This window comes from Ascaphus truei, chromosome 6, assembly GCF_040206685.1.
Source record: "Ascaphus truei isolate aAscTru1 chromosome 6, aAscTru1.hap1, whole genome shotgun sequence".
Taxonomy (NCBI): Eukaryota; Metazoa; Chordata; class Amphibia; order Anura; family Ascaphidae; genus Ascaphus; species Ascaphus truei.
This window is the reverse complement of record NC_134488.1, coordinates 79,540,713-79,554,977: the sequence shown is the minus strand read 5'-3', so window position 1 is coordinate 79,554,977 and position 14,265 is coordinate 79,540,713. Positions and strand designations below refer to the sequence as shown.

The following is a 14,265-nucleotide window of genomic DNA, read 5'->3' as shown; positions in this document are numbered from 1 at the left end:
CAGCATGCCTTTCTCCTCCCCCACAGCATGTCTTTCTCCTCCCCCACAGCATGTCTTTCTCCTCCCTCACAGCATGTCTTTCTCATCCCCCACAGCATGTCTTTCTCATCCCCCCACAGTATGCCTTTCTCCTCCCCCACAGCATGTCTTTCTCCTCCCCCACAGCATGTCTTTCTCATCCCCCCACAGTATGCCTTTCTCCTCCCCCACAGCATGTCTTTCTCCTCCCCCACAGCATGTCTTTCTCATCCCCCCACAGTATGCCTTTCTCCTCCCCCACAGCATGTCTTTCTCCTCCCCCACAGCATGTCTTTCTCCTCCCCCCACAGTATGCCTTTCTCCTCCCCCACAACATGCCGTTCTCCTCCCCCACAGTATGCCGTTCTCCTCCCCCACAGCATGTCTTTCTCCTTCCCCCACAGCATATCTTTCTCCTCCCCCCCAACCTTTTTTTCTCCTCCCCACAGCATGCTGTTCTCCTCCCCCCCCCCCCAGCATGCCTTTCTCCTCCCCCCCAGCATGTCTTTCTCCTCCCCCACAGCATGCCGTTCTCCTCCCCCCCAGCATGCCTTTCTCCTCCCCCCCAGCATGCCTTTCTCCTCCCCCCCAGCATGTCTTTCTCCTCCCCCACAGCATGCCTTTCTCCTCCCCCCACAGTACGTTTTCTCCTCCCCCACAGCATGCCTTTCTCCTCCCCCACAGCATGTCTTTCTCCCCCCTCTCCCTCCCCCCCTAGAATGGCTGATGCTATATTTGGCGCACGCACACGCGCGACTGAGCGCGTGGTGCCACAGTGGCGATTTGTGGCCTAGGGGGAGACGCGACAGGGAGGTGTGGCGGGGGGCTCGCCGTGACGTCACAGAGCTGGTTCACCCTGGCTGAGCTGCTCAAGTGACCTGGCCGTTGTGTGACAAAATAAAATGATTTTGTCTGCTCGGCAATCGCGCACGCACTTCGTTGCGCGCTCTATGGTGGCGTCATAGAAGCACGGCTTTTTGTTCGCACCGCACGCGCGCTAAGTATGGATGCGGCCTTACATCGTTCATATCGTTCTCTCTCTGTTCGTCCATCGTATAATTTTTCTCTTATTTCATCTCTCTTTCTCACATGCTGCTCTTTCCTTTTCATGCCATTATATTTTTGGAACCCCCCATGTTTTTTCTTATTTCCCCCTTTTCCTACATCCTCTTTAACAATCTGATGTATCTTCTCTCAACACCTTTCTCTTCCCCTTTCTCTCTCTTTCCCCCTCATGTGTCTCATGTATTTCTCTTTTTTTCATTTATTTCTTCTTTTTCTCTGTGTTCTTCTCTCTTCTTTTCTACGTCTTCTTCCCTGTCCTGTGTTTCTCCCCGATTAACCCTTCCCTCTCCTCTTCCTCAGCCTGCCTCTATCATGCTGCAGCATCAGTGCTGCTCTCCTTGAGGCCACGCCCCCTGACCTAGGCCCACCCAAGGAGGCTCTGCAGAGGAAGGGATTTCCCCTCTGTTCTTCCTGCATGTCAGGGCCCCGCAGAGAATTGATGCGTCTGCAGGAGGCCGGAACCCTGAACCCATCAGGTCCGGGACAGCACCCCTGGCTGTCCCCCCCCCGTCGGAGGCCCTGATTATGGCCGTGGATGACATCACATCCTGCAGGTGCACAATTTTACTTCTATAAACAAACGTTTACGTCATACACATTGATTCTGGTAAATAACGCTGCAATTGGCGCTGTGTTGAAAGGGTCCTGACAGGATAATCAGTGGCCTCATGTTTTGGGGACAAGTTGTACAGAAAGTTACTTAGTATAGAACTGAGGCCTTATCCCCTTCTGTGCTGTGAAGACAAACATGTTCTACCGCTTATCCACTGTACAATGTTTATTTTTGGTTAACTCCTCAAATAATTGCAAAACAAAAGAACTGAATAGAGCGTACTGGAGATAGTTATATAACAACATTAACTTGCTGTAATACTCTCACTAATACCATACGATAAAGGATGTTGCAGGGCGATCCTGCGTTAAATGCCGTTCACATGAATGACAGTTAATGCAGAATCCAATTTACTTGAATGAAGCTGTACTCTCCTCCAGCACTGGGAAATGGCTATACAGTGGGCTTAATCCGTGGAAACGTAGGGTAGCACACAGTTAATGATGCATTAAGTTCTATTACTGTGAATAGAAGTCACTGCATTGTTAACTGCGCTTTACTCTACTTCTGACCATATTATTGAATTGCCTCAGAGTGTAAAATCTATTTTGTCTGTCAGGTTCACATTAAATAGTGTTAGGCCGTGATTATACCAAAAAAAAACAAAAAAACGTTGGCAGCGTCGCCTAGCGTGACGCTGCGCGGCGCAAAAACAAACTGCTGCAATCCTATGTAACTGACCATACCATCAGTGCACGCTGCCTGGAGCTGCAGGGCTGCAGACTGGAGAGGAGAGAGAGGATTTTGTTTTGGGCAGGTGACGGCCACGTCACGCAAGTGGTTCAGCCAATGAGGGCGGACCCCTCATGGCCACGCCTCCCTGTGTGCTCAGCTTCTCTCCTCTCCGGTCTCCTACATGATCAGATGCTGCTCGGCGGCAGCATGAGGGTGACATCACCGGATCGCGCTGCCGCGATATAATCAAGCCCTTAAATATCATTATGTACCTCTGAAATACAGGCATGTTTTAAGATACGGAGGAAGCCTGCTTCCCTTATTGTTTAAAGCAGGGGTGGATAACTCTAGTCCTCAAGGGCCACCAACAGGTCAGATTTGCAGGATATTTCTGCTTCAGCACAGGTGGCTCAATGCTCAGTCTCAGTCTTTGAGCGATCCACTGATTGAGCCACCTGTGCTGAAGCAAGGATATCCTGAAAACCTGACCTGTTGGCCACCCCTGGTTTAAAGTGACCCGTGTGAATGTCAATTACACAATATTCTACCCTCCTACAAAGCTACTTATGTGAGACGGGGTTAAATGATATCACTGCAGTACTTCTGTGTTATTAGACACTGCCAATATGTGTACTCTCACGGGATTGTGTTAATAAGTGTACCTCTTATTAAGCCATCTATACCATCACTATCATGCCGTTCAGGAAAGAAGCCAGTATCTGGTTACCTATACTTTACGATTATTTTTAGGAGATGCATTAACCCTCTCAGAGCTGGAGGCATGTGACATGTCTTTCCAGCACTGAACTGGTTAATCTTGCTGATACATACATTTTGTTTTTAATTAAGGACAGAAACAGTAACTTTAACAACATGTACAGTCTGAGTTATGAAGAACTCTTAAGAATACACGAGTTTGTGTTGGTGCCTGAATGGTTATAGGTTGTATGTGAGGAATAATGTATAATGTATGTAGACGCAGGGAAAGCCAACTGCAGTCCTCAAGAGCTACCAACAGGTCAGGGTTTCAGGATATCCTTGCTTCAGCACAGGTGGCTCAATCTTCGACTGAGCCACTGATTGCGCTACCTGTGCTGAAGCAGGGATATCCTGAAACCCTGACCTGTCGGTAGCTCTCGAGGACTGGAGTTGGCCGCCCCTGATGTAGAGTATTAAATGGATCCAACATTAAGAAAAAAACTGTTGAAGAGAAAAGTATTAATCTCTTGTCCAAATGTACTAAGCAGGGGCAATGCTCAGACATTTCAGAATAACCCTTTGAAGAATAAAGTATGTAAAGACAAAGTTTTAAGAAACGAGATCATGCCATACCTGCTCTGTAGTGAGTTACAAGTCCCAGGAATTTCTATTCCAGAGGAGCGGCCCTGTTCTTACGAAACAACCTTCACTGCACAAGCCCCATGTAGCGTCCCTGTCTCCTAGGTGATAACATGGCAGCTACTGAAGGATAAGTGACAGTGTAGCATGGGTTTGTGTGACCTTTCCTGGAACAGTGAGCACATAAAACTGGGAGTGCTATGCTTGATTTGTAACGAGTCTACAGTATAATGTGAATTAATACACAGTTGCCAACTTTATAAAAAATGAACTACTGTCTCTCTCTCCCTCTCTTAACCTCTTGGCTGCTGAAATAAAGAGAGGTCCACTTCCAAGTGCTGAAATCAGTGAGATTTGGGGTTTTCTGGGCCAAATATGGCATTTTAATGTAAAAGTACTGATTTTATCACTAAGTGTAGGAGACTGCAGATGCTAAAAATCTGTGAGACACAGAAAAACACTGAGAGTTGTGTGGAAATATCTGCACTGCAATGTGTTGTATGAATTAGGAAAACGGAAGGAGTTACAGAATTGCATGAAAAAGTGTGGTCGGATAGAGGAGATACTCACAGCACACTGGCAAATCAAAAATAGATTTGTATGATATTAGACCTTTCATACTAAAGTACAGTATGTCAGTGCCATTTAGTGGCAGAACACACAGTGGTTAAATTAGCGGAAGATGGGTTTAATAAGATCCTCATATTACAACACTGCATTTCCTCCAACTGGTTCATTCCCTCTTGGCCCACTCACCATTTGTTAAGTTGGCAATTATGAATGATAGTATAACAAATTCACACTCTTGTGAATATAGACCAAGATTCTAATGTAGGAATACTAACATTTTGATGCCGCATTCTTACGCAGCAGAGATGTATGGTAACTAAGAGCTTGACATTAAAATGATATATAAGCATGATTGGGGGGGGGGGAAAGTACGCGACTCAGAAATTGATGTGTAATTGTCATATATTCCTCAACTTATTTTTTAGCTTTTCTGAAAGCGATGTATAATGTACTCACATGTAAATGGGATGGACGTTAGTTTAACATTCTGACACCATGTGGCATATACCGTATATGATTCTACCATACATGACAGTTAACATAAAACAGGCTATCACGTTGAGCAACTTTCAGCCGCAGCACAAAAGGTTCTTGCAGTACAGAAGGCAGGATAACAAGCGAAGAACAGTATAATTTTTAAGCAAGACCGTTCGGGAATATAATATAATCTTAAAAACACCTATGTTCTCCCTAAACAATTAGCAGTGTTAGTGCCATGAGGCTCATTCAGTAAATGAGCTGATTAAGTGATCATTTTAAATGACATCTCTGGTAGATCAGGAGACAAGAACTATGATGCTGTAGTGACACAAGCAGACAGTATACGTGAAACAATAATCCTGTAATAATCCCAAACATTTTAGCCAGTAAAATGTATGCAGAAGATTTCACATTATGTGAATCAGACAACTAGTTTTCTCATAAAAAAGGGCAGTGATAAAGGTTGTTTTTAAAGCGTTGATATCTACACATTTACTGAATATTTTTGTAAAGGCCACCTAAGTAGCTTTATAGAAAGCTGTGAGAAAGTTAGACCATCTGACCTCTCGTACTTCATGGACATCTCCAGTTGTTAGATGGGACTACAGGGAGGCTAGAGTGGTGAATGATGAGCTAGAGAGTAATAACGCAACATCTAGCATTTCATAATGACCACAAGGATGCTACTGGGAGTGTGACCACAAATCAATACAGCAAACACCAAACCCCACTGCACATCCTGAAGTCCTATCAAGAGAGTTTAGCCCAGTGACGGAACTACCATATGTGCAGCAGGTTCGGCTGCACTAGGGCCCACCACCTTTAGGGGCCATCATCCAAGTGCCGTAAGGCCGTTCCAGCACTTCTTTTAGCAGCGCTCAGACATTTCTAAAGGCTCCAATATGTCCAAACCCCTCCCATGGCCCTAACTGTGGTGTGGGGCCTTACTCGGCAGGGGGAGGTCTCCGAAGGTGGTCCTAACATGGAAGTTAGGCCCCACCAGAAGTCGGCCCAACTTCCACAATCACCGCCTAGGTCAACTCCCTCTGTCACCTCCACATAGGGATCTTCTCCACAGGTAGGGCCCCTGGGGAGAAAGGGGCCTTTTTTTAACTTAAGGGCCCACCGGTGACTTGTCCCACCCCTGGTTTGGGTCAAAACTTCCAAACACAACTTCATGACACAATTATGCAGTTATAATAATATTAAAATATCATTATTATTAATATCAAATATTAGATGTTATTTATAATATAAAATAATTATAAATAAGACAATTGCAAAATCATATCAATATAACATGTCAGACTGTGCAGAGGTGTGTTGTTTCCTATACTGATTTGGGGGATTTGTGGGGTGAGGGAGGAGTGGACGATGGAAGGATTGATGGTAGGTTCCCACTAACTAATCACAGAATACATAGAGTATATGGATCCAGTGACTCACACGGGCTTGTGTGGTGTCTCTCCCTCAACGCTGACTGGAGTGGGTTAATACAGACTCATATACTGGAGTCTCAATATACATAAAACTCACACGGCCTGATGTGAGTCCTTGCCCTCAGAGGGTGATGTCCTGTATGGATGGTGTTTTGTTGTTTCAGCAGAGTTGTCCCCCGATGGGTGTGGTGTGTGGGTGTCTCCTCTCCCCGTATCCCAAATGACCAAAAATCGGACTCACTAAAAATATATGCACCTGAATTGAAAACTGGTTGAAGGACAGACAACAGAGGGTTGTCATAAATTGAACTTTTTCAGGTTGGGCTAAAGTTGTGAGTGGAGTACCTCAGGGACCCCTGCTTTTTAACGTGTTTATTAATGACGTTGAGATTGGCATAGAGAGCAAAGTCTCCATCTTTGCTGATGACACTAAATTATGTAAGGTAGTAGAATCTGATCAGGAAGTAATTTCTCTCCAGAAGGACTTGGAGAGACTGGAAACTTGGGTAGGTAAATGGCAGATGAGGTTTAATACAGATAAATGTAAGGTTATGCATTTGGGAAACAAGAATAAAAGATGACTTGCAAATTAATTTGGGATAAATTAGGGGAATCCGTGATGGAGAAGGATTTAGGAGTGCTTGTAGACAGCAGGCCTAGCAATATTGTCCAAAGTCATGCAGTAGCTGCAAAGTCAAACAAGATCTTCTTGCATTAAACGGGCAATGGATGGAAGGGAAGTAAACATAAGTATGCCCCTTTATAAAGCATTAGTAAGACCACATCGTGAATATGGAGTACAATTTTAGGCACCACTCCTTATAAAAGACATTATGGAACTAAACAGAGTGCAGAGAAGAGCAACCAAATTAATAAAGGGGATGGACAATCTAACTTATGAGGAGAGGCTAGCTAAATTAGATTTATTTACTTTAGAAAAGAGGTTTCTAAGAGGGGATAGAAATATATTCGGGGACAGTACAAGGAGCTTTCAAAATAACTATTCATCCCAAGGGCAGTACAAAGGACATGGGGTCATCCTTTGAGGTTGGGGGGAAAGGAGATTTCACCAGCAACAAAGGAAAGGGTTCTTTACAGTAAGGGCAGTTAAAATGTGGAATTCATTACCCATGGAGACTGTGATGGGAGATACGGTTCAAAAAAGGTGGGACATCTTTTTAGAAAGGAAAGGTATACAGGGATATACCAAATAAGTAAACATGGGAAAGATGTTGATTCAGGGAGTAATCCGATTGCTAATTCTTGGAGTCAGGAAGGAATTTATTTTTCCCCTTATGAGCTAACATTGGATGATATTTCACTGATGTTTTGTGTTTACCTTCCTCTGGATCAATATACTGTAAGTACGGATATAGGATAAAGTATCTGTTGTCTAAATTTAGCATAGGTTGAACTTAATGGACGCATGTCTTTTTTCAACCTCATCTACTATGTAACTATGTAATTTGGCGCATGCACCCACATCTAGTGAAAAATACATTGCAGGACACTTTTCCTTCATATATGGGAAGTACTCGTGCCTCAGTTTTGCAGCCAGGAGGCTGCGGGGTTGATGTATCAAGGCAATTTTTAAGAAAAACTGATATGAGTAGCATATTTCTTGCATCTAAGCACTTTCCTCCAATCTTTCGTAACGTGCGTAAGCTGTTATGTATGTTATGTCAATAGGAGCAGTTAGGGAAGAGTCACATGATGTATGTTATGAATACCCATGTATTTGTGCATAATTTTATCTTAAATGTGGCTTAAATGTCACTGGCTAACACATTAAATACGTTGTAAGACACTTATTTTCACATTTGACACGGACACAAACTTGATGCAGTGAGGCAAACAAATGTATTATTCCATTTTCTCAACATTGAAACATTACCCCTCTTGACAAATAACCCTATAGACCCCAATATTAGAAATCAGATTTAAACTGTTCTAGTTCTAGGGTGAGTAGTCCTACCCCAAGATATTGGAATAAAATATAAGCATTGCAGGGCTGTTATACATTTATAAAATGAAAATATATCCAATACATTTAATTCTACCAATTTACCATTCAAATCTAAGGAATAAGGTCCTAGAAATCAAGCATGAGTTCTAAAAAATGTATCAAAATCCTACTATCTTTTGCACTTTAGAAGTCTCTGAAAGGGTTTTATGTTGGCCTTTGAAGTAAAACATGAATCTTTCACTAGTATAGAATGTATAGAGCACAACTCGCACTGTATTATGTTGTTGATGTGTAATAAGTTTGTTGTATGTGTAGTACAATTAGCCCCTTGTTTACCAATGTCTTATTTTTAATTTGCAGGTTCATGAAAGTGAGTGGAAATGTTCGCAAGTGGAGACCTTCTCTCATATTATAGAGAAATAATTAGTCTAGAATCTGGCTGTGGGTAGAAATTAGGGACTAAAATGCATGTTGAGGCATGCTTCCATCAAAAAAGATGGGAGACTGTTAATTATCAGAATGTTTTGTTGACATAGTAAGACTACTGGGAGAGAAATAAATGGGAATAAAAATGGAAATGAGAGTCTAATCACATGGTGTTACATATCGTAGCTTATTTTAAGATTGGTTTGCTGAGTAGGGTTTATGATCACAGAGGGAAGAATCATAGAGGGAAGAATGACATGTTAAACATTAATATATTCATGTTGTTCCTAGCACATGAGCTATAATTGTAAAAAAAAAAAAAAAAAACACATATATATATGTATAAATATATATATATATATATATATATATATATATATATATATATATATATATATATATATATATATATATATATTGTTATGACTGCTGGATAAACAGGGAAATGCTATGCACTTCAATTTATTTTTAAAATATTGTACAAAAGCACATCAGTATTGGAGGAATAGGACACCAATACGATTTGAAACCTGTAAGGAATACTATGTAATCTTTTTTTATAGTGGTAATATTCAGGGATTGGAAGACTAAAACCAGTATACTTTGTGTGAAGTACAGTAGTAGCGATTCCAGTCCAGGCTTTTTTGTCTTCCCTGCTACACTCAACCAAATCAAGTGCGTTCAAACCCCTTGCCACAAAAAAACACCGGTGTTTCTCAGCTCGATTAGTAGCTTAACCAGACATCTACCACTCTGCCTCCATCACTAGCACTGTACTCCCCTTAGTATGAACCTTCATATGCAACACATGCTATGGTGGGTAAGACAACAGCCAAAGGTCAATCGTTCAATTGACTACTATCTGACCTCTTTCACAAACTACAGTATGTACTGTACACATGCAACCAATACATTTGTGTATGGACAGATGTAGAGTGGTCCCTTAGACATCAGAGGAATAGCAGATACAAAATAAATGACAGCAAACTAATTGTTGAAGAGCATGTTTCAGTCAGCTTCTCTACTGGGCACAGTTTTACTGGCAATTGTTTTCTTTTCATTTAAACAATTATTATAAAAGGAAAATATGTAAATGAGCAATTTCCTGTGCTCCATTAAAGACAATACTGTGGGAGCTTTAAAGCATTATGGGCCATATTTACTAACTAGGCCGTGCATATCCAGAAGATACCTTCAGGCCAGCACGGGAGGGTCTTATGGAATAGCAGTTCTTAGTAAACATGGATCTGTATACTTATTTTGGCTAATACATGCATAGCAATGCAATGCAACCCCTTGATCTATCTATGGCTAATATTACTTTGCATTTTATGAGAACTTTGTCTTATGGGTGAAGCAAAAAGAAAGCATTATAAACAAAGAACCAGCCAATAGCATTGCTAGATTTCTCAGCTTTGCTTTCCAAGGTTTTCTACAATTAAAACTCATGTAGAGCCTATTATCGTCTCGTCTACTGTAACATACTACTAATTGCCGTACCATTTGTCATTTATCCCACTTGAAGCTAAACATTGCACCTATAATCATCTCTCTCCCAAACCACTGCTCTACTCAAAGCCTTCTGCTGGCTCCAAATTAGACCTTTCCTTTTATTCAAGGTTCATCTCCTATCCTTCAAGGCATTACACAACTGTGCCCCCTTCTACAGTGTGCATCCCATCTCATACTCAGACATTACACTTATCCCAACCAACTATTCTCTTTATTGTTCTGTCCTGGCTAAAATTATTCTCCTATAAAGCACGCTGCTTCTAGAACTCCCTAACAAACTCTGTGTGCCAAGTATACGCTCTTCCAGCGGTATCTTAAGAGCACAACCAAAATGTCACTTTGGTGAAATCATCTTTCAATAGTGTTAGTCCATCATCTGAGTTTGTACTACATGTATGGCACCTTTCTGGAAATTCTTTCAATTTCATTTTCTTTCAATATACTGTACAGAAAGCAGCCGCTTTTAGGTTATCCACACTTATACTGTGCTCACATTAAATAATATTGTATCTGTGTCTCCCACTACATTGCTTAAATAGTATGGTTTCTTGTAAATACCTCTCTCATTGTCTGTAGCACTAATCCGTGTAGGATGTATCTTCCCGTTTAACCAATGTGTATTTTGTTTAGAACCGTACTCTTTAATAGAGATGAGTGAAACAGTGCACATCCATTCCCCGGCATTTCACAGGCTTTCCCTGCAAAATCTGTTCTGCGGGGTAAAATCCGCAGATGGATTGTTCCAACTTCAATCTGTGCGGATTAGTTAAAACCCTCCTATGTGGCTTTAAAATAACCCCCTGGCAGGATTAACCTAAATCCATTCCACGGATTGTGTTTATTTCTAATCCGTGATTGTAATGTAAGAAAGTAGTACAATGGAAATTCGTACAAACTTTTTAAAAACCCAACGGTGCTTTAATCCGCCGTAAAAAAATTACAACCGGAGTAACCTAACTTTTTATAATAAAACATGTATCATTCTCTACTTTGAGCACATTTTTTTCTGTCACCACTCAAATAAATGCTATGCACATTCCTACATTGAGCTAGGAAATACATAACTATTAATTAAATAGAATACGTGTGCTAGACACAGAATGTGTGTTAATCAAGTGATAAAGTGCTCACGCATGAAACATGTAGGTGCGTTTAATTTTGTCCATCTGTTGCTGAGCTTGCAATACATTGATCCATATATTTGAGTTGCCCTGGATTCTTTATATGTTTTTTGGCTAATTCTGGCTATTTTTTTTGGCTGTGCTCTGCATTTACCTACAACCATTTTAGCCAAGGAGATAATTAACCCCGTATTTTGTTGAGCCTGCAGCCGGTCAGCCGCGATAATTCCAGCTCCAATAGCGTTTATTAAAACCAGGTGGTAATTAGGAGGCTCTGACTCGTGTCGGCCATCCCCAGGGATTACCCAAAAGTCCCATAGCAGGTCAGCTTTTCAAGAAATGCAAGTCTTCATATACACTTATAAGAACCCATTAAAAATAATAATAATAATTATAATAATAATAAGTTTCATGACAAATGTAATGATCCAAAAAATTTTTTTTTTTTAAATGTCCTGGGTGCTGTGCTTTCTATTTATACTGTTCCTTGGCTCCTCCTCCTCATCCACGGGTCACAATTATGTCCTTTAGTTGTAATCCATTGCGTGAATTGTTAGTGATAGAAAAAAACATTTGGAACAGGCGGATTGCTCTTTTTGAGACTGAGCCGCAGAAATCCGCAGACCAAAGAAACCGGCAGATCCGAGACATACAAATCTACCCAACATTTTTGCCCATCTTTACTATTTCTAAGAACAAATAATAATCATAATTAGTAGATATTAGTGATTATCCACACAGAGTAGTTATCATACAAAGGGATTGTTCTGCTCCTGATTTCAGTGGCTGGCAATGCCATACTTCTATTAAAAAAATTAGTATGACATGATAATGGTCATCTTTCATGAAAATAAACATCTCAACTATTACACTGTTCCCTATATGTAGCATTGGCCCTGCTATGACTTTTTATAGTACAGTGGGAGACCATTATTCTCTCATAAGGTTCACTTTCAGTGATATTATACCGGCATAGGTGAAGTTAAATTATGTATTTTATTATAAGGGTTGTCATGAAAACGTTCACCAAATGACTAAACTAAAAACACCTGCCCAATTACATATGTAGGTCCCAAGGTACTGTCTCCCATGATGCTACTTCTACAGTGAGAAACATCAGACAAGCAATTAAATTCACCAGGCAAAAGCAACAAAGAGAATTGAATCTCCAGCTGTAATGCACATGGAGCAAGATGTTCTCAGATGTCAAGGGTATAATACGGGTTAGGGGAAATACAAATACAAATAAAATCATTTTTGGAAGTATCTACTCATGATTTGGAAACTATACTTTGACTAGATTCATTTGCTAATGACATACATTAAACTTTCTCACTTTGATATTTATATGGTATGACATACATTACAGAAAGAACAAAGATCCAGTGGCAGCAAATGGAGATGACCACACAAAGGGTCTAAATACTGGTATCAGACAATGGACAATATAAAGACTTCACTATTCTGGTCAAGAAATCAAATAATAAAGCTAAAGTCAAGCATACCAAAATAAATGACAAGTCAAGTCATAGTCAATTTAATGACTAAAGAGTCAAAATAGCACCCAATGTTTTGGTGAATACATGCACCTTCATCAAGGATGCAGAATACAAGCATACATACCAAGTACTGATCTAAGTAGGACCAACATGATCCTCCAAATAATTGCACTCAATGATATTACAAAAGTATACTGAACAACAGTGGTCCGGCAGAAAGTATATCTGCAAAGTTAGACATCAGGATCAGCAGTTAAAATAAAACTATACAATTTTATTACAGCCAAAATTATGATGACAAAGTGGTGATAACTATATATAGTGCCAGAATATAATAAAATATGAAATCCCCGTAGTAGAGTGGAAGAGTAGATAGGAAATAGGGCTATTGTAATATGTAAGACCTGTCATAAACGCCTTCAATTACGTGTCTAAACATATAAGCTACTCTGACATCTAGGATATGCAAGGGTGTATATATGCTGTAATCTCTGGGAAGTAGATTTAGGTCTCTGTGTATATAATTTATATACAATCACATATATGAGATAATTTATAAGAATCATCAGTATTCAGTTGTAGTATTGCTGAGGTCATAGTATGCAACAATCATAATCACATAGAGAGATAGATAATCCGCTGTATTCAGTATAGCTCTAGGTATAGAAGCCCCACCTTCTTCATAAGCACATCTTCACAGACATGCTAGATAGCGGAATCACACAAGAAATCAGAGGTATAGTGTCACTGGTAACAGGACCAATTATAGCAATCCCAGCATATAGTGTCTCTGCAGCAGGAGGTAACTGGTCACGGAGGACCAGTATTTGCTCGGAGAGAAATATTTACAGCACCAATAATTCCCACCACCCACACAATATTTTATGGATTAAGTGTAGCTGTTTTTAGAATGAGGTTTTCCAGATGCTAGGTTTCTATTCAGCACTACAATTAGAAACCATATGGCCTTAGAATAAGGAAACACATTTATAATATTATCTTCACAATAATAAAGTTGTTTTTAAAAGGAAGGGGAAGAGACGTACAGTTCACATGGATGCTGTTCAGCGGAAGTGGTAAGAAAGTAATGGCTACAGTAACTGATTATGTTTGTGTAGAGCTAAGTCTGACTCAATTACGGAACTGTCGCTATCCTCTCTCAAGAGATGTGTTACCATCATGTAGTGACTTTGGTCCCTTGTCTCATAGTGAAAAGGCTAAAACAGAGAAGGGCGTATATCATGTAAAATATTGAAAAGTCCAACACATCATTTGCAATATGCAGGTTTTATAATGTTGAAAACTATTTGTTGGTCCAATAAAGTAATCTCTTTCTACCACATTATTTTGATTTGCTTTTGCCCTATCCTGTGAAATCAGAGTACCCCAAAGTTGTAAAATGTTAAAGTTTGCTGAAAGAAAATACAATTTGCAAGCAATTTAGCATTCCCACGCTGTTTATAAATAGTTTTGTTTAGCAGGATATGGACAAGGGCTTCCCCCAGATCTGACCCGCGTTATTTTCAGCTCCAGTGACCCCCAT

At 40.5% G+C, this 14,265-nt stretch overlaps 1 protein-coding gene across 4 annotated transcripts in view; it reads right to left on the bottom strand.

The window, feature by feature from the left end:
- The window catches only part of TP73 (tumor protein p73), a 177,207-nt gene that overhangs the window by 138,869 nt on the left and 24,073 nt on the right, over nt 1-14,265 (bottom strand). Inside the window, exon 1 of one of the 4 annotated variants that reach the window (XM_075604906.1) lies at nt 3,704-3,838. The exons of the other annotated variants lie outside the window; for them this stretch is intronic. The gene's annotated coding sequence lies outside the window, so the exon portion shown is untranslated. Of the gene's footprint in view, nt 1-3,703; nt 3,839-14,265 lie in introns of those variants that run through there. 4 annotated transcript variants of the gene reach the window in all.